The sequence below is a fragment of the Ursus arctos genome, unplaced genomic scaffold, assembly GCF_023065955.2.
Source record: "Ursus arctos isolate Adak ecotype North America unplaced genomic scaffold, UrsArc2.0 scaffold_21, whole genome shotgun sequence".
NCBI classification, from domain to species: Eukaryota; Metazoa; Chordata; class Mammalia; order Carnivora; family Ursidae; genus Ursus; species Ursus arctos.
Window position 1 is genome coordinate 24,093,038 of NW_026622886.1, and position 27,939 is coordinate 24,120,976.

Genomic DNA, 27,939 nt, shown 5'->3' on the forward strand with positions numbered 1-27,939 from the left:
TTAATCATGTGGCGTTTAATAGTGGTATTTGTCCTGTGACATTTGGAAAATGGATTATGATGAGAAGCCCAGGGCACCTGTTTAGAAGGGAAAACAATTGCATTGTAAAGCAACCATAGTCAGGCAGCTCATGCGTGGTTACATGTAGTCCAGAAAAGGTCAAGGACAGGAACTGAGCCTGGCTGGTTCTTGCTGTGTGTCCTTCACAAGCAACTCACGTGTGTGCTGTAGACTCTCACTAAATGCTTACTGAATGAGTGTGACAGAGTGGATAAACCCTGAACGAAAGGTTAACCCCTGGTAAGGAAGATAGTCCTTCCGAAGTAGGGTTTTTTCATTTGTTCGCAAGACGAGCAAGTGCTAGAGAGCCGCTGTGGAACACTGTGCCCAGAGGGAGCCGTGCTCTGCAGTGAACCTAAACGTGTGGAAAGAGGGTAGATCTCACAGGAAGTGTTTTTACCTCAATAAGTTTTTAAAAATCTTTATTTTTAGAGTGTGTGTGTGCGCACGCGCACGTAATTTGCTGAATTGGGTCAAGAGGAAAATAAAATGTCCAAAGCAAGGGGAAAAAGAGAGTCCTGGGAAATGCCTATTTTTTCTCAAAATGTGAAATATTGTTCATATTTATGATGAATCAAACTAAGTTTAAAAAGGAACCCTGGATTGTTTAGAAATAAATTCCTCACCCATTATTGCGTAGTCAGTGTGAAATGGATGAGTAATCTGAAGTGGCATTCTCCTTCATAAAGGACCTTACTCATCATGTCTGCAAAGCTCTCTCAAGACTCAGCTCAGATACCACCCCCAAAAAGCTGACTTCCCAAATTTATGGCCCTCTAATTATATTTCATGTTACATTTCATATATCATGTAATACACATTGATAGGACTTCACAGTTACTTTTATAGATGTTTTGTGTCCTCTTCTAAACCATAAGCTCTTACAGAGCAGGGTTTGTTTCTGAATTTCATTTTGGAATCCCACCAAACTATATAGCTTATACTTTGTGCATGCAAATGATGAATAAATATTTGTTAGAAATGAAGATGAGAATCTCAGAATTGCATTAATGTGAAAATAAAATTTATGAAAATAAAAAAGACATGGGAAGGATAGGAGAAAGACAAAAGATGTAGCTCCTCGTCATGAATCTACAGACCCCAAAGTCAAAACGTACCGCTATCATTTACTGAGTACCCTTTGTGTAAAGCCTTTTGCTTGTCCCTATACCCACAGGTTTAAAACGTGCTGAGAAACTTGAAGTATGGGTGCGATAAAGGAAAGGGTTTGGGAGAGCAGAATATGACATAAGAGAGGAAATTTGCCAAGAAACAAAACAGTAATAAAAAGTACTGAGATGGAAATGTAATGTGCAGTTGTTATTATATATTTTAAAAAGTAAATATAATTTGGATTATAGCCATTATTTTGGTTTACAAGGAAGGGGAAATTACAGGGAATAACTCAGATTTATGGCAGGGATTTCTCCCTGAAGTGTAAGTTTCACCAGCTAAAATAAATTAAGACAAATATTGGAATACTAGAATAGAAAATGGAATAGTTAGTTCTTCAATGAAATAACCCGTAATTAGAAAATGAAGAGAAGAAGGGTTTGATATTTCAAAAACAAGGAAAGAAGATGGAGGGATTATAAGGTAATGAGCTAGAAACAAAAGAAATTGGCTCTGACGATATACTAGAGTGGTGTTTGACACCAAACACGAAACTCTATACAAAAAGTTAGAAACTGATTGAATCAACGAGCTGATGCCAAGTATTCATAGGTGGCATCCCCCAAGAATTTTTCATTTATTAGCTTGTGTGTAGCAGTTTGAGAAAGAAAGAAAATAGAGTATTTATAGGGAAATTTTGTTCTTCATTCTTCCCACAAATACGATTCCAGCACTCCAGCAGGTACACTGTTAGATGCAGAGCTCAATATAACCTAGTTGTGTCCTCAAATTGCTTATAGCCTACAAAAGGAAATAAGGCATATGCGTAATAACCTATTTTTAAAAGGAAACTAGAAGTTTATGAAGTTAAAAAAGCAATGAAAGGAGCTTACAAGGCAAATGCAATAAGAGATCAAAGGCAAGACCACTGCTTATAGTTGTACAGGGTGTGTCCTCGACTAAGGTGTGGTATGGACCTCCTGGGTCTATACCATGTACACCCGTATCCAGTTGCCTTATCTGAAGGGAGAGAAATCACTAGCAACAGGAGAAAGGCTTCATCACAATGTAGGTGATGGAGGTGGCATATATACTGAGTCAGATTTTGGATGATTGGTAAAATTTTAATAGCAATAATGAAGGAGTAATCTGGATACTGCAGAGGGCATAAACTGAGTCAGGGAGGCCAAAATGCAGAGAGTGTGTTCAAGAGTCCATTTGTACAGTTGCACTCCCAGTGGAAGATCACACATGAGGGGTTAAAAGGCTGAGAAACAAGGGTGTGGCATCGGTTTGAAAAATTCCAAGTACAGGACATACACTGTTTTGAGTAACGTGAGGAGATGTTGGAGGGCTTAGAGAAGACATGAGTGATATAATCAAAGCCAAGGTTTAGGAAAGTAATGAGATGTTGGTGTGGCCAGACCGGATGGATAGGAGGAGTGAACTGGAGTCAGGGAGTTCCACGTAGGAGGCCAATCTTCCAAACAGATGAGAGAGAACGATGACCTGTACTAGGGACAGGGCCATGGAAATAGGAAAGCATGAACCACTTTGGAGATATGCAGCAAAAGAATCCACACCTTCTGGTTACATGTGGAATGTGAGGCTTGACATCACAGGTAGTACTCAAGGATGATTTGGAGTCTATGGGACTAACCAGGTGGCAGTGCCATTAAAAGAAAATGAGGGAAGGAGCTGTTAAGGAAATACTGACCAGTGGCCAAATATGTTAGACTGGAAATTCAAAGAACAGGCAGGGCTGGAAATAATAGATTTGGGATTTGGGAGTCAGCTACAAAGAATTTTAATTGAGACCTTGAGAGAAGAACTGCATCGTCACAGAGAAGGCCCAGTTTGGTTGACCGTAAATAGCATGAGTTTGTAGACACTAGGACAGCAGTGACTACTGATACACCCCAGCATGGTAAGTGTTGAAAATAATTCTTATTACAATTAGGCTGGTGGAGAGATTCACAAAAGAAACACAACCTGGACATTTCCTGTAGATCTGAGCTAAGACAGGGGAAAATAGATTCTAGAGATGGAATATGGATGACCTTGAGTCAAGTTTGGTCATTTAGCACACACACAGGACTTGGTAAGATCAGTGACTCTTTACCAGATGCTTTCTAAGAATTTCCAGAGCTTCGGAGGATTTGCTTTTGATCTCTGTCTGTAGACACATTATAATAGAGAGGATAAGAAGGGATTAGACTTGGGTTCAGGCCTTGGCTCTGCAACTAGTTAAGCTGTATGTTCCTGGATGAGTCCATTGTCTTTGAACCCCTGGTTTTTCAAAGATAATAAGGGGATAACTGACTCACCCTGCTCATTTCATGAGGTTGTTGCTAGGATCCAGGGTATCATTATAAAAATTGTAGTTTTTGTTCTATGGGAAAACAATTGTCAAACCTTCAAGTTTATTTTCTTTGCTAAGAGACCTGGGGACAAAACTAGAAATAGATTTCCAATCTTGCTTCTCTACTTAAGTTTAGAATTTTAAGCTATTCCTAGCTTTTAAAAAATATATCCTTTTCCTTTATTTTTTTTTTGTGATTCCTTTTTGCTTTTTTAATCAAGATTTATTTTAAAATATCTGCTATATATTTTTAATTTCTGAAAAAACTATATATAAATGTTTCTTAATTTTTCTTTCAGGATTTAATTCTCCTTTCCCAGGTGCGGGTTCTCTAGTTTCTAGAGTTCTCTGTCTGGTAAATTGTCATGTAATAATGGTTTTGAGTATATTCACTGAGAGAGACTGGAAAAAATACTGCACTTCTTATGCCTTATACTATGGAATTTTACACAATTTATATATAACCTCTGCATTGATCTCAAATATTTAAAAACAGATTCTGGGATTGATAAGGACAAAGAGAAAGAGTATTGAGTAGGGAAGAAAAAGCAACATACACATTTATTTAGGGGTTGTGACTGAAAAAAAAGTTAAGGAAGTACAGATATTTGACTTGAAAGTTGTAAACCCTAAAGCCGAGTCCAAAACTCAGTGGATTAACACCAGCTCTGAAGAAATGAAACAATGTCTGGCTTTCCTGTTTCAACAAGTACAATAAGCTATGTTAGGCCAAATGATCCTCCCCAGAGGCTTTGTCAGGGTAAGGTGCCAGGAATTCTGTCTTTCTTTTCTTGCTGACAGTGGAAGCCATCTTGCTGCTGCTATTCGTCTGGTGGGAGAAGTGATGGCTCGAACCTGGCTAGGGGTCAAGACAGGGCATTGCGCAGTGGCCAGAAGGCTGCTATTTGTTGGTGGTGATCAGCTTCTCCACTGGTTATCTCCTTCATGCTACCCTGTTTCTCTCTAGACACTGCCTTTGTCTTTCAAAGCCTCTCCCCTTACCACTTACCTACCACCTTTTCATAGCCTGGTTAGAGAAATTCAAGACTACAAGATAACCCTCTTACCACAAACGGAAACAATCTGTGGTATGCAAACGGGTGTGAAAGCCACAGGGATACCTTCATCCATTCTTGTGTTCAAGGAATATTTACTGAGTATCTCCTTTGTGCCAGGCACTGTTCTAGGTGTTGGAGTACACAGGTAAAAAAGAGAGACAAACGGAGCACTTGGGTAGCTAAGTGTCTGTCTTCCGCTTAGGTCATGATCCTGGGGTCGAGCCCTGAGTAGGGCTCCCTGCTCTGCCTGGAGTCTGCATCTCCCTCTCCCTTTGCCCCTCCCCCTGCTGTCTTTCTCTAAATAAATAAAGTCTTAAAAAAAAAAAAAAAGGTGGACAAATCTCTGTATCCTCATGGAGCGTACATTCTAATGGGAGGAGAGACTCAAACAGTAAGATCATTTCAGATAATGTTAAATGTTACCAGGAAGATCAGAGAGAGTGACTAGTCACTGCATCTAGGAAAAGATTTGTGAAGTTCTTTTAGGCTGTGTAAGTGAAGCATTTATTTTAAGTCTATTACTAAATCTGTAGTCCTATGAATTCAGCTATTGAGAATGAAAAGGCGGCAGAAAGCAGATACACCATAACCTTTCTTTTCTTTCCTCTCTAGGCGGGTGACAGTTCATGTTTGCTTCATAAATGAAGCAGCTTTAAACAAATTCATATTCTGTCTGGAGTGACAGACTGCATTTTTATCTGTTCTTGCTGCCCATGACTCTATATGGATGATTCACAAATTGGAACAAAGTGTTTTACTGTGAAACTGGCACTGAATTAATCATCTATAAAGAAGAACTTGCATGGAGCAGGACTCTATTTTAAGGACCTCGGGGACTTGTGGTCTCATTTAGAACTTGCAACTGATGTTGGGAGAGAAAGCACGTGTCCCAGACTGCATGCACCATTCTGCATGCCTCCGGAAGTGTCTAATTGCCGAAAAGCCACACAGCTTTATTTTCAGTTACAACCTGCAGTTCATAGTTATCTTCGTCTCTGCAAGTAGATTTCATCCTGAATAGTGGGGGGTAATAATTTTTCTCAGAGGGATCTAGAAAAAGTTTTAAAAACAAAAACTCAATAGCATCAGCAACTCTACGTATAGAAAGCAGTGAGAACAAAATAATTGGAGTAAGCAACATGTCAGCCTTGTAGATGCTAATTAATGGTCTGGGTCTGATCTCCGTCTCTTCTCGACATAAACCTATATCCCACTAGACAAACGGACATGGTTAGCTGGATCTAACCATGCCTGGGAGCCAGTATTGAATTCGAACAGTGATGTCAACAACAAAATGAAAAACCACCTACCGAATGGGAGAAAATGATTACAAATTATATATCTGATAAGGGGCTAATATCTAAAATCTACGAAGAACTCATACAACTCAATAGAAAAAAATCTACTTTAAAAATGGGCAGAAGATCTGAATAGACATTTTCCAAAGACGACCTACAGCTGGCCAACAGACACATGAAAAGGTGCTCAACATCACTCACCAGAGCAATGCAGATCAGAACCACAATGAGCTATCCCCTCATTAGCTGTTAGAATGGCCATTATCAACAAGATGAAAGTTAATGAGTATTGGTGAGGATGTGGAGAAAAGGGAACCCTTGTGCACTGTTGGTGGGAATGTACATTGGTGCAGGCACTATGGAAAATTTTGAGTTTCCTCAAAAAATTAAAATAGAACTGCCATATTATCCAGGAATTCTACTTCTGGGTATTTATCCAAGGAAAATGAAAACACTAATTCTAAAAGATGTATAAACCCCTATGTTCTTTGCATTATTTACAGTAGCCAAGATATGGAAACAATGTGTCCCTCAATGGGTCAGTGGATGAAGGGGTGTGTGTGTATATACACGTGTGCGCACACACACACACACACACACACACACACACAATGGATTATCATTCAGCTCTAAAAATGAAATCTTGCCATTTGTGAAATGGATGGACCTTGAAGGCATTATGCTAAGTGAAATAAGTCAGAACAACAAATGCCGTGTGATCTTTCTTAGAAGTGGAGTCTAAAAAAAATAAAAGTAAAAAAATTAAAAATACCAAGCTCATAGATACAAAGATCGGTGGTTGCAAGGGATAGGGTAGGGGAACAAATGGATGAACTAGGTTTTTTGTTTTTTAGTTTAAGTTGAATAGAAGTGTAAAAATAAACCCCCCTAAAAAAAATTGATGCCTTTGCAGAGAGGAAACTTTCCAAAATACTTATGTCCCAAAGCTGTGAACACTGAACAGCACAGTCACTGAGGAGCACATTCGACACCCTTTTCCCCTGCCACCATAAGAGTGTAAAAACTGTGCTTGCAAAATATATAATGAAATGTTTATATTCTGAAACCACTACAGAGTTATGGAAAGGGACTTAAGAGAAATTGCTGAATATATGAAGGTCCCATTTTCAATTTACATCATGAGAGAAAGTAAATCAGTAAATTTTAGTTATTTCTCGTATAATCAGCATTATCAGTTTAAAGGATCCATTTATTTAAAATCCAGCACTGTATATTAATGTTTATGAACTAAAAATAGCGAGCTTTATGTAGTTATGCATGTCAGTTTGCTATTTAAAATGTGTAACAGCGTTTGTTCTATTAAGAGTGCATTTGGTAAGAATTTCCAAGATGCTTTTAAACTAAAACTTAAGACATTATGTGAATTTCCATTACCAGTTTTTTATAGGCAAAGAAACATCTGACTAAAATGATATCTTGTGGTTTATTTTGATGAAGGTTCTTTTACTATATCATGAACATACACATAAAGGCATCCAAAGCTTTCTATTATAACTTAATTCTTGTCCTAACATTGTCATGTTCTACCCTCAGATGACCATTTTCAGTGTAGTGATTTAAAAGGCACGAAAAATTGCGAGCTTTCCTTTTATTTCAAAAGTCCAAGAATTTCTAGCATAGTTGGATTTTAGATTATGTTCAAAGCAGATCCAAATACAACTCCAGTGAAGTGGCCTTTGCTCTTTTTTTGAACCAAAGAGCCCAGATGATTTCTACGATCCCTTCCTTCTCTAAAGTGCTGGGGTTCCTTAAAAGGTAGTCATTTCTCTAAAATACAACCCGGGTGCTTTGGGAAGCTTCATTGACTTATTCAGGCCCTTAAATATCCCCCAATACAATCAATTAGTAATAAAACCAGAGATCAGTTTAATTGCTGAAAGGACCTGTCTCAGTGTGTGACACTGTTTTGAGGAAAATAGATAGAAATTAGTATGAGTTATGTGTGTGGGTCAGGTGTAGATTGAGAAGATTAATATTCTCAATAGTTTGATTTATTTCATCAATGGTTTTGATTCTCTTAGCATGAGAAAAATGCTGTTTAATGAGCTTGAGAGTACAATAAATGCACTTTTGTTCTCAAAGCTAGGAGCTGGGTTTTAACACTCAAGGACATGGTTCTAATCAATAGAGTTAAAGAAACAAATTCAGCAAGTTATGAACTATGGCATGCTAGGTGAGGGGCAATATACTCTGCCTAATGTATTGGTTCATTGAGAGTTATGTGAATTACCAATTTTTAAAACACTAAAGTTCGATAAAATGCATGAACAGTAGAAAAAGGCTGAACATTATTTTGGATGCTAGCTGCTTGGGAATTGTCATATCTGCTTTGAGATAAATATATATAGATATATAGATATATATCTTTGCTTTATCTTATTCCATATGTGTGCTGAATATCCTTCAGAAATCATGGAAAACTCACAACTGATACTATAAACCATGAAATCACCTTTTAAATTGGTGCCATGTATCTGATAGCTATCTTGTGTAACAGTTCAAAATTGCCTTTTAAAATGATCTCAGAAGTCTGCAGATTCTAAATTATACGAAAAGCTTTGCACCTCTTTGGTAGAAGACAAGCCTGTAAAGAAACTGGCTCTGTGATAAATGGTGCCTGCTCAGTGATATCGAAGTGTTGCTGGAGTTTGTATTATAATCTTACATGCTTACCACACTGCCACTTTTTAATGAGTCAGAGACAAATTGATTTTTTTCAATATGATAATAGAATAAGTACCCTGTTCTCTTTAAAAAGGATTAAGTATGTGAAGAATGAAAATGTATGAGAAAGTATGTGTTTATAATGCAGTGTTTGCTTTTAGTAAGGATTAAACACATTTAATTGAGTATTAAAGTACTTTGGGGAAACTCTGGCATATTTTGGTATTCTCATTCAACTGAGGTTTGAAGTTAACAGAAAACTCCATTCAGAATTCATGGATATCTCTTCATGTTTTTGTGCAGCTAGGTTTTGGTTTCAAAATGTAATTCCAATATGAGTCATTTAGCCTTTCCCACCTAGTCTTTAAGAAATATTTTTCAAAAAGACAGTTTGGCATAGCGAGGTGGATGTGGGGGGAAATTGTTGGAAGCCTCTACCCTCCTGTTAAGTGATATTGGTAAGTCACCTCTTCTCTTTGGATCTCAATTTTTTATTTATCTATATGGTGAAGCTGGAGGTCACACCTCCTTAGGCGTGAAACCTTTAGATACATGACTGACAAAGATAATACAATAGATCTGAAATTATTCCATATAAAATATTCAACTCTGATCTCTGTGCATAAGCAACTTGAACATAAAAAGTCATTGCTGTTCTTGTTTGTAATGTAAATAGGATCCATTAGTAAGAGTAAAATTCAATCTCATGTAGGATGAATTGGATAACCATTTACGCAAGAGATGGCTTTTTCCTTTGCTTAAGTAGACATTTTTGGATCACCTCTGAAGAATGAAAACCACAAGTACCTTTCAGAAAGATACTATATGTGCAACATTGGAAATGCACCAAATTAAGCATTTAAATGCTCTCGTTTTATTAAAAGTTTAGAGTGCAAAATGTAAGATGCTCAAAGTTTTTTAGTACCAAAAGATAATTTATAATCCATTTGGAAAGGGTCATCCATAAATTACATTTTAAAATTAGAAAGTGGGATAAGAATTTTAATTCAAAGCCAGCTTGTCTTTGAAACAGTATTATTTTGTGAAATTGGCATTAAAATATAAACATTCAGATTGAAATTCTAGTAATTTATGGTGTTTGATCACACAATTTATAGTGTTGCTTCTTTCCAGCAACCAGTCTGGAAATGCCTTTGTTACAGATAAAATTATGGTACTTTCATTTCCTAACAAGATATTTTAGAAAGAAATAGTTTATATTAAAGTGGATATTCATAATCCTAAAATGTTTCCTAAGCACTGTAAATTTATAACTGCCATCTCCAACTACATCCTTATGATGTTATTTTTAAAAATAAAATTAAGATAATTGTTTAAAAACCATAGTATTTTCAATTACTTGATTTCTCAGCTATAAGACTCAAAAATTTTCAATAAGAATATCCTATTCTATATTCTAAGGTTTAATGTGTGATTATAGTGTCCACTTGTCACTATTTTTTAAATCGATGGACTTGAAAAGTATTCCCACATTTAGGTGGCTGCATAGATACATTGCTAGTTCAGTCATAGATTGGAGTTCGCCTCTTGTAATGTAAATGTATGTCAACACTATTCTAGTTTATTATGACTGACGTGTAATTAAATAAAAAGTTGTAAAGTGTGATGTGTATGTGTATATACTATATGTGTACTTTTTAAACTAGGTATATGTCCTGACCCCTTTTTATACAGGTTTGAATTTGAAATTACATTATATATACATATACTTTATTGTTCTAAATAAAGAATTTTATGCACTCTCATAAGTTTGCCCTGTCATTTGATATGTCAAGGTTATCACACGTATTTAAAACATGGTTGAGGGGGGCCTTAGCTGGCACAGTTGGCTGGACATCTGACTCTTGGTTTTGGCTCAGGTCGTGAAATTGAGCCCTCGCTCAGCAAGGAGTCTGAGATTTTTCTCCCCCACCCCTCCCCCTCCTGCTCGTGCTCTCTAAAATAAATCTTAAAAAAACAACAAAAAAACATGGTTGAGCATTTACTAAGCTAAAATCAAATTTTTCTACAGAAACTAATTCATTAATCTAGATTTTGTTGTTATATGGACATGAGATAAATCATTTTAATTCAATAAATATTTACAGGTTACTAAAACCATCTTCGATTACCTGACCTGTAAAGTTAACACTGTTTGATCTCAAGAGGTTTCTAATGGGAAAAGAGATGAAAACCACTGTACTATGCGTAAAACCACACTGAAGTACTACCTAAGTGCAAAGCGTACAGCGTGTCCTTAAAGCACGCAAGAAGGAGAAATGGATGCAGACTAGGTGGGATTATGGGGGAGCTGGAGGCTAAGACTTACAAGGTGAGACAAATTTTGATGGGAGAACTATACCCAGTTGGAGCAACACTTTCCAAAGCAAGAAGCAATAAAATTCCTTAGCTTATTCTATCGGAACAAACCAGTGCCCCCTGAGCATATAATACAAAAAGAGAGAGAGAGAGATGAGAGCACACAGCCTTGAGTGCCGCAAGGAGGGCAGATATTCTTAGTGGCCATGGGAAACTTCCCATTGTGTTTCTGAGAGGAGGAATGGCAAGATCAAACACCATTGTGGCTCCTGTGATTTACGCAATAAATCGTTATCTTGTTTAACCTCTGGTTGGTTTTTGACTCGAGACCACATCCCCTAGCTCTATGACACAATACTTATTCACCCATTTCTTTTCAACTTTGCTGATTCTGCCTCCTCCGCTCAATGTTCATATTGCAGACTTTCACCAGTATAAGCCTAGACAACTATAACAGCCTTCTAACTGATCACACGTCACTAGCCCCTTTTCAATCAGTTCCTCAAGTTAGAGCGAATAATATGGAGACATCTGATGTTATTTTTCTCCGGTTAAAACACTTACATGGTTCCTCATTCTTTTCAGAAGAAAACCCAAATGCCTTAACATGACTTATAAGGCCCTCCTTGGTCCATCTCATAATTTTTTTTTGGGGGGGGGGATTGGTAATTAATTTCTTTCTTCTTTAAGCCATGAACAATGTGAGGGGTAGGACCATGAATATTTATACCACTGTGTTCCCCAAATTTAATACAAATAATAAGGTGTGTAATTGAAATAAAATTTGAACTGAACAGATATTACCTAATGTCTGATAAATTATTTCTATGTTTTATTATGAAAAATTTGAAATATATGCAACAATAGGCAGAGTAGTACAATGAAACCCCGTGTAAGCATGACTTAGCTTCAACTTGACTCAACTACTGAATGATCTTGTTTTATCTAAGTCTCCTGTCTATACCCCTTTTCCACTCCCCCTTTCATATTATTTGTAGGCTAATACCTAAAAATATTTGATCTGTAAATATTTATGTGTGTATTTCTAAATTTTAACTTTTTAAAACATAACTACAGTATACTTGTCACACCTAAGAAAAATGAACAATTCCTTAATATTAAAGAGTAAGCGTTCACATTTCAGTTGTCGCACATCACTGTACATTTCAATAGCGCACTATAAAATAAAGGCAAAAGTCTCCCTTTAACATTGAATTTAGGTTCCCCCAGAGATCAACACCACTAACTACTTTGTGTTAGCTTCCAGAACTTTTTGGCATGAGCAAACCATATATGTATATATGTCTATGCATGTATATGTGTATATGTATATATGTATAATAATATTCTCTAACCTGACCTTTTCCATTTATTAGAAGAAGATGTAACACTCTGGATCAGCCCAGACAAACCTTTATCCACTGTGCCATAATGGCCAGGAAATTATAGATGGACATTGAGATTGTAATAAAATATGTGCCCCTTGGAATTCCAGCCCATACTTAGCAAAATCCAATGTACTTTCAGAACTTTTCCTTCATCACCTTACTCAAAATTAAAATGAGGCTGTCTTCTGAAGATGTATCTACCTCTTCATCCCTCTGAGTTAGTGGCTGTGTTTCCTCCATAACTGTCACTGGGTCCAGAGTGGGTTCTCTGCTCTTCATTGCTGCTTCTGTTTTTTCTCCTGCCTAAGCCCTCCCAGATTTGAATCTCATATTATTGGACTATATATCCACTGCCACTCACTGTTGCTTCCATGTATAACCCGCAGGTTCCTCCCCATCATTTCTTGATGGTGTAGCACCTGGTTCACTGTCACTCAATTCATCTGTATTCTGGTCTTAATTCTTGGGATTTTATATGCACATAAGTGATCCTTTCAACATCCTGTCTTTTTCAGGTCCTTGAACTTCTCTCCTAATGAACCAGTTCTCAACACCACCCTAGCCACTTGTCTGTTCCTCTTCCTATAGACTTTATCATTGCCATTAACTGTAACCCATTCATATCTCAATTCCATATATTCCATCTCTGCCCACACTCTGTATCTTCCTAATTTACTCCCTTTGATCCACTGGGCCTGTCAATCTATGATTCTACCATTTTCCACTAACTGTCAACCTTTGATGTCCTCTCTCCTCTCCTTAAACAGGTTAAAATACACAGTTCAGCATTAAGATCACTCTCTTGCATATGCTTTCTTCTTGATTCCTCTCAGTTCCTAATATTTGCCTGGTAAATGACACCCCTCTTCAAATCCAGTTCTCTATCCACTATCTGCGCTTGTGTGGCTAAACATGACTGGTATACAATAGACCATCATGCCTACTAGTTTCTCTATAGATTCCTTCCTGTCAAGTGGGTCTTAATTCTGCTCCAACAATTATATTTCTAGTCTATTGCTCTTCCCTAGTCTTTTTTCCATTCTCATAGCTGACAATTTTATACATTATTTTCTCTCCCAAACCCCCCACTGCATTCCTCATTCTCATTCTTAGCTCATAATCTTGATGGCTGTTTTACCTTGAAAATTGAAAAAAAAATTAAATAAATAAAAAAGAACTTCCAAAGACTCCTAACACCTGGAGGGTGATTTTCTGTGAAGCTAACGAAACTTAAATTTCTGGTCCTCACACATTGTACATCTTTTATGCTAGCTAGGAAGGAGCTAGCAATGTATTCATGTAGTAATATATTATAAAATTTGCAGCCACTTCCATTTATCTTTAAGGTATGGTTAAGGTATGGTTAAGGTTCTGGTATGGGAATGACTTCTAGAAACACTCCCACTGACCACTGTGCCAATTCACTAGGACATCATGACCCAAATGTGTGAGACCAGAGGCTGTATCAGAACGCCCTAGTGAATGTGTCTTATGGACCTGTACCAGAAGTATGTGGGTGATGGATGAAAAACAAGGTTTAAAAAGAATGGAGGCAGAAGCCAGTTTGTGCAAAATTCTCACAATCATCACAGTCATCTGATACGTAAAATTGTAAGTGGAAGCAGGTTTCATTAATGCCTGGTCAAGTCCTTGGTAGCTTTCCCCAACCAGAAAATGCTCAGTAATACAGAGTATACAATTATAAACAAAGCATACATTTTTTTCCTCTTAATTGTGAGGAAACACAATAGAATTTAATAAAATTGCTATGTTTCTAGAACTGGAAAGTCTATATATGAGGACACATGTTTTAGGCTTCTCAATTTACTGGTCTTGACAAATGTGTAGTGTTGTATCCCCACCATCACAGAACATACAGAATTGTTTAATTGCCCTAAAAAAATCCTTTGTGCTTTATGTATTCAACTTTCCTTCCCTCCTCCGTACCTTTAGAAACCACTGATTTTTTAATTTTCTTTACAGTTTTTACTTTTTCCAGAGTGTCATATGATTGAAATTCAACAATACGTAGTCTTTTCAGACTAGCTTCTTTCAATTAGCAATATGCATTTAATGTTCATCTATGTCTTTCATGGCTTGATAGCTCATATCTTTATATCACAAAATAATATTCCATTGTCTGGATGTGTCACAGTTTGGTTATCCATTTACCTATTAAGGGCATCTTTAGTTGTTTCCAGTTTTTTGGTGATTATGAATTAAGCTTCTATAAACATTCATTTTTTGGGAGACACACGTTTTCAAATCAGTTGGGTAAATGCCTAGGAGCATTATTGCTGGACTATAAGGTAAAACTATGTTTAGGTTTGTAAAAAACACAGAACTGTCTTCTAAGGTGGCTGTACCACTTTGTATTCCCAGCAGCATGAATGAGAAGTCCTGCTGCTCCACTTCCTCGCCAGCAACTTTTATTGTCAGTTTGTTGGATTTTAGCCATTCTAATAGATGGGTAATAGTGTATCGTTATTGTTTAAATTTGTAGTTCCTTAATGACAAATGATGGCGAGCATCTTTTCACAAGCTCATTGCCATCTGTTTATCTTCTTTGGTGAGGCGTCTTTTCAGATCTTTTGTCCATTTTTAAATTGGGTTGTTTCCTTCCTATTGGATGTTAAAAGGTTGTTGTACATTTCAGATGCAAATGCTATGTCAGGTATGTGTTCTACACGTATTTGCTACAGTTTGTGGCTTATATTTTCATTCTCCTAATAGTATCTTTCACAGAACAGCTTCAAGCATTTCTTTAAACATACTTTAAAATGTTCTAAAGAGGTTTTGTGTGACAAGAGGGTCTCTCCAGCATAAGGCTATTGGAACATAATGCCATCATAAGGATTTCTGACTTTTAAGGGCATCTAACATATACTTTTAAAAGTCTGAAAACAAAAAATCAAAACACATTAGAAGAAAAAGATAAAAATCAGACATATCATTTAACTACAATCTGGAAAGATGTTTTGGAATAGCTCATAAAAACAACTGAGAAATTGTAAACTTCTAATTCAAATATATTAATGGACATAAAGATTCTGTAATCTTTATTTATTAAAGACCTAGGAATTTTAAGATGGTGGAGTAGGAGAATCCTGAGTTCACCTTGTCCCAAGGACACACGTACATTACGGCTACATCCATGCAACTAATTCTGAAAACCACCTGAAGAATGGCAGAACAGACTTTTCTCAGCTAATCGCAGAGCGGAAGCCACATCAAAAAGGGTAGGAGGGACAGAGACATAGCTGGGAAACAAATGCCTGGCAGGACGAACCACAAACAAGAAGGACATCACAAGTATGGAAAAACAGGAGGATCAGACCCCACACTGAGCACCCCTCCCTGGCACTGGGGACCCGCACTGGGAATGTTCCCATAACATCTAGTTTTGAAAAACAGTGGTACTTAATTCTGAGAACTTTAAAAATCAGCGGGGCTTAACACCAGCAGCTTTAAAAACCAGCAGGTTTAACTGCTGAGAGTGAAATGGTGGTAGAAAACTGAGTTGCTGCCCTTAAAAAGTCAGCATACTAAACAACTTGGCCCAAGACACACAGTTCAGAAGCAGCAGTCTGAAAAGCACCTGGGGTATATGTGAAGGAGATTCACTGAATAATCTTAGAACATGTGCTGGAAGGGCAAGGATCTGCAGATTTCTCCAGGAACAAAGGTGCTGGTGGATGCCCTTTGTTTTCCCATCCCCCAACCTAGATAGCCAGACACTTTCTGGAACCCGTGCTAATACCCTCCATCTATCCTGTTAGAACCGCATGACCTGCCCCAGTATTCCCCTATGAATCCACTGCATCCAGCTGGCCGCCTCAGTAGGCATCCCTCCAAAGCAGCTCCTGACCCACTGCACCTGGCAGGCAGCCTCAGCCATGACTGGCACCACACCAGAGTGACTCATGCCCTGGGGAAGGTGCCGGAAGATAATCCCACACATCAGTGCACCTGTAGTTCCTGCAGCTGGTCCTCTTGTTGTCCTAGCAGGGAATGAGCCTTGCCTTGGTTGCACCTGCTGCTGTGACAGGCTAATTGCAGAGAACTAGGGTGAGCACCTGCCCCACCCACCAATGGTGAGCCCAAGTGGGCCACAGACAGGCCTCTCAATAATGTGGGGAGAAACCCTGCCCAGTGTGCCCACAGCAAGCAAAGGAGGTCATTACAGCTAACTGGGTGAAGGCAACCACAGCTCAGCCACAACAGGAGGGTGCATGCAGCCCACAAAGGGGAAACCCTTGGAGTGCCTGGTTCCATGACCAGAAGGCATTGTGCTACAGGGCATCACAGGACCTCTTCTACATAAGGCCACTACTTTCAAGACCAGGAGACATAACTGACCTACCTAATGCATAGAAACAGAAAAAATGAGGAGACAGAAGAATATGTCCCAAACGAACAAAATAAAAATTATAGGTAAATGAAATAAACAGTATGCTGGATAAAGAATTCAAAACAATGGTCATAAAGATACTCACTGAAGAGTGGATGAACTCATTGAGAACTTCAATGAAGAGAAAATACTAAAAAAGAGCCAGTCAGAGCTGAAGAATTCAATAACTGAAACAAAAAATACACCAGAGGGAATCAACAGCAGATTAGAGAAAGCAGAAGAACAAATTAGTGATCCGGACAACGGGATAATGGAACGCAACCAAGCTGAACAGCAAAAAGAAAAAAAAATAATAAAAAATGAAAGTAGGTTAAGGAAACTCTGGCATCCTCAAGTGTGATAACATCTACATTATAGCAATCTCATAAAGAGAAGAGAGAGAGGAGAAGGCAGAAAACTTACATTAAGAATAATAGCTGAAAACATCCCAAATCTGGGGAAAGAAACAGACATCCAGGACCAGCAAGCACAGAGAGCCCCTAACAAGGTGAACCCAAGGAGGTCCACACCAAAGCACATAATTAAAATGGCAAAGAGTAATAATAAAGAGGGAGAACTTAAAGATTTTATTTATTTATTTTAGAGAGAGCTGGGGGAGGATAAGAGGGAAAGGGACAAGCAGACTCTGCACTGAGCATGGAGCCTGACACAGGGCTCAATCCCACAACCCCAAGATCATGACCTGAGCTGAAATTGAGAGTCCGATACCCAATCAACTGAGCCACCTAGGTGCCCCAATAAAGAGAGAATTTCAAAAGCACCAGAGAAAATAGTTACATACAAGGAAAACCTTATTAAGGTAATCAGCTGTTTTTTTTTTAGCAGAAACTTTATGGGCCAGAAGAAAGTGTCATAATATATTCAAAATGCTGAAAAGAAAAACTTGTAACAAGAATACTCTGTTATCATTCAGAATAGAAGAAGAGATAGTTTCCCAAACACACAAAAGTTAAAGGAATTTATCACTACTAAACCAGCCTTACAAGAAATGTTAAAGAGAATTCTTTAAGTGAGAAGAAAAGGTCATAACTAGAAGAAAATTATGAAAGGAAAAAATTTCATAGGTAAAAGCAAACATATACAGTAAAGGTACTGGATGAATCACTTATAAAGCCAGTAATAGAGGTTAAAACACAAAAGTAGTAAAATCAATTATATCTACAAAAAATTAGTCAAGGATAAAAAGCTTCTGCACAGCCAAGGAAACAGTCAAAAAAACTAAGAAGCAGCCCACGGAATGGGAGAAGATATTTGCAAATGACACTACAGATAAAAGACTAGTATCCAAGATCTACAAAGAACTTCTCAAACTCAATACACATGAAACAAATAATCAAATCAAAAAATGGGCAGAAGATATGAACAGACACTTTTCCAATGAAGACATACAAATGGCTAACAGACAGATGAAAAAATGTTCAAAATCATTAGCCATCTGGGAAATTCAAATCAAAACCACACTGAGATACCACCTTACGCCAGTTAGAATGGCAAAACTTGACAAGGCAGGAAACAACAAATGTTGGAGAGGATGTGGAGAAAGGGGATCCCTCTTACACTGTTGGTGGGAATGCAAGTTGGTATAGCCACTCTGGAAAACAGTGTGGAGGTCCCTTAAAAAGTTAAAAATTGAGCTACCCTATGATCCAGACATTGCACTACTGGGTATTTACCCCAAAGATACAGACGTAGTGAAGAGAAGGGCCATATGCACCCCAATGTTTATAGCAGCATTGTCCACAATAGCTAAATTGTGGAAGGAGCCAAGATGCCCTTCAACAAATGACTGGATTAAGAAGATGTGGTCCATATATACAATGGAATATTACTCAGCCATCAGAAAGAATGATTACACAACATTTGGAGCAGCATGGATGGGACTGGAGGAGACTATGCTAAGTGAAATAAGTCAAGCAGAGAAAGACAATTACCATATGGTTTCACTTATTTATGGAAAATAAGAAATAGGAAGATCGGTAGGAGAAGACAGGGAAGAATGAAGGGGGGCAAACAGAAAGGGGAATGAACCCTGAGAGACTATGGACTCTGGGAAACAAACTGAGGGTTTCAGAGGGGAGGGGCGTAGGGGATTGGGATAGGCCGGTGATGGGTATTAAGGAGGGCACATATTGCATAGTGCACTGGGTGTTATATGCAAATAATGAATCATGGAACATTGCATCAAAAACTGAGGATGTACTGTATGGTGACTAATATAACAAAATAAAAATTATTTTAAAAGAACGCTAAAAAAAATCAGTCAAGGATATACAAAATAAAAGATGTAAAATATGACATCATATACATAAAATGTGAAGTGGAAAGTAAAAAATTAGTGCTTTTAGAATGTGTTCTAACTTAAGAGACCGTCAACTCAATATAGACTCCTATACATGTAAGATGTTATATTTGAACCCAGTGGTAACCACAAACCAAAAATCTATAATGAATACATATACAAAAAAAGAGAAAGGAATCCAAGTATAATACTAAAGAAGGCCATCAAACCACAAAGGAAGAGGACAAGAGAAGAAGAAAAGAACAAATAAGAACTACAAAAGGGAATTAAGAGGTACAAACTTCCAATTATAAAATAAGTCACAGGGATGAAAAGTACAGCCTAGAGAATATAGTCTATAATATTGTAATAACATTGTTTGGTGACAGATGGTGACTATACTTATCGTGATGAGCACTGTGTAATGTACAAAATTGTTGAATCATGTACACATGAAACTAATATAACACTGTGTGTTAATTATAATTCAATAAAAAGTAACTACTTCTAAAAAAAAACCCAAAACAATGAACAAAATGGCACTAAGTAATACCCAGCAATAATTACATTAAATGTAAATGGACTAAATGCTCCACTCAAAAGACATGGGGTAACTGCATGGATAAAAAAAAAAAAAACAACAAAAAACAGAGCCATCTATATGCTGCTTACAAGAGACTCACTTCAGACCTAAAGACATATAGACTGAAAGTGAAGGGATGGAAAAACATATACCATGCCAAGAGAGCAAAAAAAAGAAAACTGGGTTAGCGATACTTATATCAGACAAAATAGTTGTTAAAACAAAGACTGTAGCAAGAGACAAAGAAAAACATTATATAATGATAAAGGGATTAATCCGACAAAAGATTATAATAATTATGAATATCTATGTATCTAACACAGGAACACCTAAATACATAAAGCAAGTAGTAACAGACATAAAGGGAGAAATTGACAGTGATACAATAATAGAGATTTTAACGCCCCACTAGCATCAATGAATTGATCATCCAGACAGAAAATCAACAAGGAAACACCAGCTTTGAATAACATAGATCAGATGGACCTAACAAATTAATATAAAGAAAATTCCACCCAAAAACAGCAGGACATACATTGTTTTCTAGGGCACATGGAACATTTTCCAGGATAAATCCCATGTTAGGCCAAGAAACAAGTCGTGATAAATTTAAGAGGATTGAAATCATATCAAGTATATTTTTGTGACCACAATGGTATGAAATTAGAAATCAATTACAAAAAAAAGAAAAAAAAAAACAGACACCCACAGAGGCTAAATAACATGCTATTATCAGCCAACGAGTCAACGAAGAAGAAGAAATTTAAAAATACACGAATATTAATGAAAATGAAAACACAACAGTCCAAATTCTTTGAGATACAGCAAATGCAGTTCTAGGAAAGAAATGTATAATGAATGATACAGGCCAACATCAAGAAATTAGAAAAACCTCAAATAAACAGCCTAACTTAACACATAAAGGAGCTAGAAAAAGAAGAACAAAGCCCCAAGTTAGAAGGAAGGAAATATTAAAGATCAGAGCAGAAATAAATGAAATAGAAACTAAAAAGAGAACAGAAGGATCGATGAAACCAAGAGCTAGTTCTTTACAAAGATAAACAAAATTGATAAATCTTTAGCCAGACTCATTAAGAAAAAAAGAGACAGCGCAAATAAAATCAGAAATGGAGAAGAAATAACAACCAACACCACTAAAATACAAAGAATTATAAGAGATTATAAAAAAATTATATTAAAAATTGGACAACCTAGGAGAAATGGATAAATTCCTAGAAACATACAATCTTCTAAAACTGAATCAGGAAGAAATAAAAAATTTGAACAGACCACCTATTAGTAATGAAATTGAGTTGGTAATCAAAAAATTCCCAACAAACAAAAAAGTCCAGGACCAGATGGCTTCACAGACAAATTCTACCAAACATTTATAGAAGAGCTAATACCTATTCTTCTCAAACTATTCCAAAAAATAGAAAAGGAGGGAAAACTTCCAAATTCATTCAAAAAGGCCAGATTACCCTGATACCAAAACCAAATGCAGACACTATAAACAAGAAAACTACAGGCCAATACCTCTAATGAAGATAGATGCAAAAATCCTCAACAAAATATTAGCAAACCAAATCCACAACGATACACTGAAAAAAAAAAAATTACCACAATCAAGTGGGATTTGTTGCAGGGATAGAAGTGTGGTTCGATATTCATAAATCAGTCATATTAACAAGAAGGAGGATAAAAACAATATGGTCACCTAAATAGATGCAGAAAAAGCATTTGACAAAGTACAACATCCAGTCTTGATAAAAACTCTCAACAAAGTGGGTTTAGAGGGAACATACCTAAACTTAAAAAAGCAATGTATATAAAAAACCATGGCTAACATTATTCTCAGTGGTGAAAAACTGAAAGCTTTTCCTCAAACATCAGAAACACAACAAAGATATACACTCTCACCACTTTTATTCAACACAGGAAGTCCTGGCTATGGCAATCAGAGAAGAAAAAGAAATAAAAAGCATCCAAATGGGTAAGGAAGAAGTAAGCCTGTGACTATTTGCCATTGACATGATACCTTAAAGACTCTATCATAAAACTATTAGAACTGATAAATCAATTCAGTAAAGTTGCAAGATATAAAATATATAGAAATTTGTTACCTTTCTACACATTAATAATAAAGTAGCAGGAAGAGAAATTAAGAAAACAAGCTCATTTACAATTCCAACAAAAAGAATCAAATATCTAGGAATAAATATAACCACAGTGGTGAAAGACTTACACTCTGAAAACTGTAAAACACTGATGAAAGAAACTGAAGATGACACAAACATATGCAAAGATAGTCCATGCACATTCCATGCACATGCTTGTTGGAAAAACCAATACTGTTAAAAAGTCTATAATTCCCAAAGTCATCTACAGAGTCAAAGCAATCCCTTTCAAAATACCAATAGTATTTTTCACAGAAGTAGGATAAATAATCCTAAAATTTGTATGGAACCACAAAAGATCCAGAAAAGCCAAAGCAATCTTGAGAAATAAGAACAAAGCTCGAAGTATCAAAATCCTTGATTTCAAGATATAGTACAAAGCTACAGTAATCAAAACATTATGGTACTGGAACAAAAAAATAGAGACAGATCAGTGCAACAGGATAGCGGGCCTAGAAATAAATTCACATCTATATGCTCAATTAATCTATGACAAAAGAAGCAAGAATATACAATGGGGAAAGACAGTGCAATAAATGGTGCTGGGAAATCTGGACAGCTACATGTAAAAGAATGAAACCTGACTACTTTCTTACACAATGAACAAAAATAAACTCAAATGGATTAAAGACCTAAATCTGAGACCTGAGACCATAAAACTCCTAAAAGAGAACATAGTGATCTTTTAGACATTGGCCTTAGTAACATATTTATGGATATGTCTCCTCAGGCTCAGGAAGCAAAAGCAAAAATAAACTATGGGGACTACAAAAAAACATAAAGCTTTTTCACAGTGAAGGAAACCACTGACAGAACAAAAAGACAACCAGTTGAATGGGAGAATGTATTTGCAAATGCTATATCCAATAAAAAGTTAATATCCAAAATATATAAAGAACTTATACAACTCAGCACAAAAAATAATCCAATTTAAAAATCGGCAGAGTACCCACATAGACCTTTTTCCCAAAGAAAACATACAGATGGACAACAGACAAATGAAAAGATGCTCAACATCACGCATCATCAGGGAAATGCAGATCAAAACCACAATGAGATATCACTTTACACATGTCAAAATGGCTAGAGTCAAAAAGATAAGAAATAACAAGTGTTGATGAGGATGTGAAGAAAAGAGAACCCTGTGCACTACTGGTGGGAATAACAAATTGGTGCAGCCGCTGTGGAAAATAGTATGGAGGTTCCTCAAAAAATTAAAATACAGAGATACCATACGATCCAGTAATTCCACCACTGAATATTTACCCAAAAGAAAATGAAATCACTAATTCAAAAAGATATATGCACCCCTATGTTTATGGCAATGTTACTTACAATAATCAAGATATGGAAGCAAGTGCCCATCAATAGATGAATGGATAAGAAGCTATGATATTATATATATGTGTGTGTGTGTGTGTGTGTATATCCTTTCAAGATATATATCTTGAAAGATATATATATATATATCTTGAAAGGAAAAAGCAAGACACCTTCCAAAGAAGCTTCTTTGAATATGTTTGTTTTATAGATTTGCTCTGGGAATAATGTTTGGGTCCTAATGCTCACAATCCAACTAGAAAAAGTTTATGAAGCAATTCAGAAAGTTAAAGCTCAGGCTGGAAAATGGGTTATAAGGTTGTTGTTGTTGTTTTTCCTTATAAAGTGATAATGGTATTATCGTTATATACTATATTCCTCATCTAATGTTGCCATAACAAAAACATAGACTGGGTAGCTTGAACAACACAAATTTACTTTTTTACATTTCTGGAGACTGGAAGTTTGAGATTGGGTTGCCACTGAGGTGAGATTCTGCAGAAGGCTCTCTTTCTGGCTTGTAGACAGCTGCCATCTTGCTATATGCTCATGTATCCTCTTCTCTGTGTTTGCATGGGAGGAGAGAGAACAAGATCCCTGGTGTCTCTTGTTAGAAGGGCACTAATCCCATCATGAATGCAGTACCCTCGTGTCCTCACATCTACCACTAACTACTTCCCAGGGTCCTCATCTCAAATACCATCACATTGGAATTTAGGGACTTCAACATTTGAATTTTGGGGAGACACAAACATTCAGTGCATGACATATTTTAAATAAGATTCTTTACCTTTAATGATATATGCTGACATACGTACAGGTGAAAAATTATGACAATTCCTTAGAATAATTCAGTGGTGGTAGAGCTGGATAGATAAAACAAAAGAGGATTTATGAGTTAATGTTGATTGTTATCCCTGCGATATAGATAGAAAGGTGTTCCTTTTTCTTTCTATTATGTCTATTTTTTTTTTTTTTAAGAGAGAGAGGGAGTGCACACAGATGGAGGGGAGGGACCCGGGAATAGAGAGGCTCCATGCTGGGCTCAATCTCACGAACTTGAGATCATGACCTGAGCTAAAATCAAGAGTCAGACGTGTAACTGACTGAGCCCTTATTTTTTCTATTTTTGTGTGTTTGAAATTTTCCATAATGAGAAACTTAAAAATATAAAATTCATGATATAATTTCATTGTGTCATGTTTCATTTAATTTTGATCTCGTTGTCTTACCTCCTCACGTACCTGATTATTTTTGACCTCTTGTCAGATGTTGTATAAAAACAATTACATATGGAGGAAGAGCTAAGGAGTAGTAGGAGGACCCTGGGTTTGACTTTTATCTTGAACACAACCAGATAAATATCAAATTATTCTGAATACCCAAGAAATTAATCTGAGGACTGACAGAACAAACTGCATAACTAGAAGGAGAGAAGAGGTCACATTGTGGTAGATCGGAAGTACGGAAACATGGTTTGGGGGAGATATGGATCACAGGTGCGGCAGTGGGGAGGGAGCCCTGGTCACAGAGATAGGTGAAAGAAAGAGGAGTGCACAGGGGATTGCATAAGGAAAACACTTCCCCAAAGCCATTGGACAGGAAACTGTGAGGGGCTGTTATTCATGTGTTTGTACAACCAGTGGGGCTCAAAGACTGGAGTTTTAGAGGTCTGAAGCATGGCCAGTGTGGAGCCCTGAGGGGACTGCGGTACTCAGGTAGAGAAGGAAGTATATGACCTGTTCTTTATAAAGCCATCACTCTCAGGAACAGAAAACATACCAGGCTTTCCTAACATACAGAAGAAGACAGAGAACTAAACAAAATACCAAGACAGGGGAATTCATCCCAAAAGAAAGACAAGAAAAGGTCACAGCCAGGGATCTAATCAAAAGAGATATTAGAAATATGCCTGATCCAAATTTAAAGCAACAATCATAGGGATACTAGATGGGCTTGTGAGAAGCAGAGAAGACACCATGGAGTCCTTTACCATTGACCTAAAAGACTTAAAAACTAGTCTGGCTGAAATAAAAAATGCTAAAACTGAGATGAAAAACCAAATGGACGTAATGACCACAAGGACAGAAGAAACACAGGAATGAATAAATGATATAGAAGATTAAATTATGGAAAATAATGAAGCCGAAAAGAAGAAGGAGAAAAATATTGGCTCATGAAGGTAGACTTAGGGACCTCAGCAACTCCATAAAGCATAATAACACTCATCTCATAGTAGTCCCAGAAGTAGAAGAGAGGGGGGAAACGGGCAGAAGTTTTATTTGAGTAAATTATAGCTGAAAACTTCCCTAATCTGGGAAAAGAAACAGACATCCAAATCCAGGAAGCACAAATAAACAAAAACAGGCCAACACCAAAACATATGGTAAATTTGCAAAATACAGAGATAAGGAAAAAATCCTAAAGCAACAGGGAAAAGAAATGTCTAACTTACAAGGGAAGACAAATAAAGTTAGCAGCAGATCTATCCACAGAAAACTGATAGGCCAGAAGAGAATGGGATGATATATTCAACATGCTGAAACGGAAAAATATGCAGCCAAGAATACTTTATCTAGCAAAGCTGATATTCAGAATAGGAGAGATAAAGAGCTTCCCAGACAGGGGCGCCTGGATGACTCAGTCAGTCAAGTGTCTGACCTTGATTTTAACTCAGGTCATGATCTCAGGGTCATGAGATTGAGGCCCCTATGGGGCTCTGCACTAGGCATGGAGCACACTTAAATTCTCACTTCCTCTGCTACCCCTCCTCCCAATTTCACATACTCTCTCTTTCAAAAAAAAAAAAAAAAGTTTGCTGAGCAAAAGCTAAAGGAGATCATGACCACTAAACCAGCCCCACAAGAAATATTAAAGGGGACTCTTTGAGTGGGAAAGAACAAAAGCAGCAAGGACTAGAACAGAAAAAATCTCCAGAAATGACGACTTCACAGGAAATAAAATGATGCGAAATTCATGTCTATCAATAATCACTCCGAATGCAAATGGACTACATGCTTCAATCAAAACACACAGGGGGTCAGAATGGATATAAAAAAAAAAAATACAAGACCCATCTATATGCTGCTTACAACTCATTTTAGACCTAAAGACTCCGGCAGATTGAAAGTGAGGGGATGGAGAACCATTTATCATGCTAATGGACAGCAAAAGAAAGCCAGAGGAGCCATACTCATACCAGACAAACTAGATTTTAAACCAAAGACTGTAACAAGAGATGAAGGACACTATATCATAATAAAGGAGGTCTATCCAACAAGAAGATCTAACAATTGCAAATATTTAGGCCCTCCAACTTTGGGAACACTCAAGTATATAACCCAATTAATAACAAACAAAAAAACTCATCGATAACAATACAATAGGGGACTTTAACACCCCATTTACAGCAATGGGCAGATCATCTAAGCAGAAAATCAACAAAGAAACAATGGCTTTGAATGACACACTGGACCAGGTGGACTTAACAGATATATTCAGAACATTTCATCCTCAGGCAAGCAGAATACACATTCTTTTCAAGGGCACATGGGACATTCTCTAGATAAGGTCTCATAGGAAGTCACAAATCAGGCCTCAACAAGTACAAATAGACTGAGATCATACCATGCCTATTTTCTGACCACAATGCTATGAAACTTGAAGTCAATCACAAGAAATCCATAAACAAATGAAAATGAAAACGTGACAGTCCATGCAAGACCTCTGGGCTGCAGCAAAAGCTGTCACAAGAGGGAAGCATATAGCATTGCAGGCTTACCTCAACAAGCCAGAAAAATCTCAAATACACAACCTAACCTTCCACCTAAAGGAGCTATAAAAGGAACAACAGATGAAGCCTAAAGCCAGCAGAAGAAGGGAAATCATAAACATTAGAGCAGAAAGAAATGATAGAGAAACAAACCAACCAAAAACCCAGTAGCACAGATCAACAAAACTAAGAGCTGGTTCTTGGAAAGAATTAATGTAGTCAATAAACCCCCTAGCCAGACTTATCAAAAAGAAAAGCGAAAGGACCCAAATAAATGATTTCACAAATGAAACGGGAGAGATCAAAACCAACACCAAAGAAATATAAACAATTAAAAGAGAATATTATGGAAAACTATACACCAACAAATTGGGCAATCTGGAAGAAATGGGTAAATTCCTAGAAACCTATAAACTACCAAAACTGAAACAGGGAGAAATAGAAAACTTGACCACATGGACAACCATCAAAGAAATGATTTGGTAATCAAAAATCTGTCAACAAACAAAAGTTCCAGGCCAGATGGCTTCCCAGGGGATTTCTACTAAACATTTGAAGAAGAGTTAATACCTATTCTTCTCAAACTGTTTCAGAAAATTGAAATGGAAGGAAAACTTCCAAACTCATTTTCTGAGGCCAGCCTCACCTTGATTCCAAAACCAGACAAAGACCCCACTAAAAAGGAAAACTACAAGCTCATATCCCTGATCAATACGGATGCAAAAATTCTCAACAATATACTATCAAATTGAATCCAACAAAAGATTAAAGGATCATTCCCCACAATCAAGTGGAATTTATTCCTGGGTTGCAAGGGTTGTTTGATATTGGCAAATCAATGTGAGACACCACATTAATAAAAGAAAGGGTAAGAACCATATGATCCTCTCAATAGATGCAGAAAAAGCATTTGACTAAGTACAGTATCCATTCTTGATTAAAATCCTCAAGAAAGTTGGGATAGAAGGAACATACCTCAACTTCATAAAGGCCATATATGAAAGACCCACAACTAATATCATCCCCAAAGGGGAAAAACTGAGAGCTTTTCTTTAAGGTCAGGAACAAGACAGCATGTCCACTCTCACCATTACTACTTAACATAGCACTGGGAG

The 27,939-nt window shown here is 37.0% G+C and overlaps 1 protein-coding gene across 2 annotated transcripts in view; it reads left to right on the forward strand.

Moving 5' to 3' along the window:
* Positions 1-10,342, forward strand: part of KITLG (KIT ligand) — an 84,854-nt gene extending 74,512 nt beyond the window's left edge. For both annotated transcript variants that reach the window (XM_026499931.4, XM_026499932.4), the window contains one exon: positions 5,206-10,342. The gene's annotated coding sequence lies outside the window, so the exon portion shown is untranslated. The remainder of the gene's footprint in view (positions 1-5,205) is intronic.
* Positions 10,343-27,939: the final 17,597 nt, after the last annotated feature.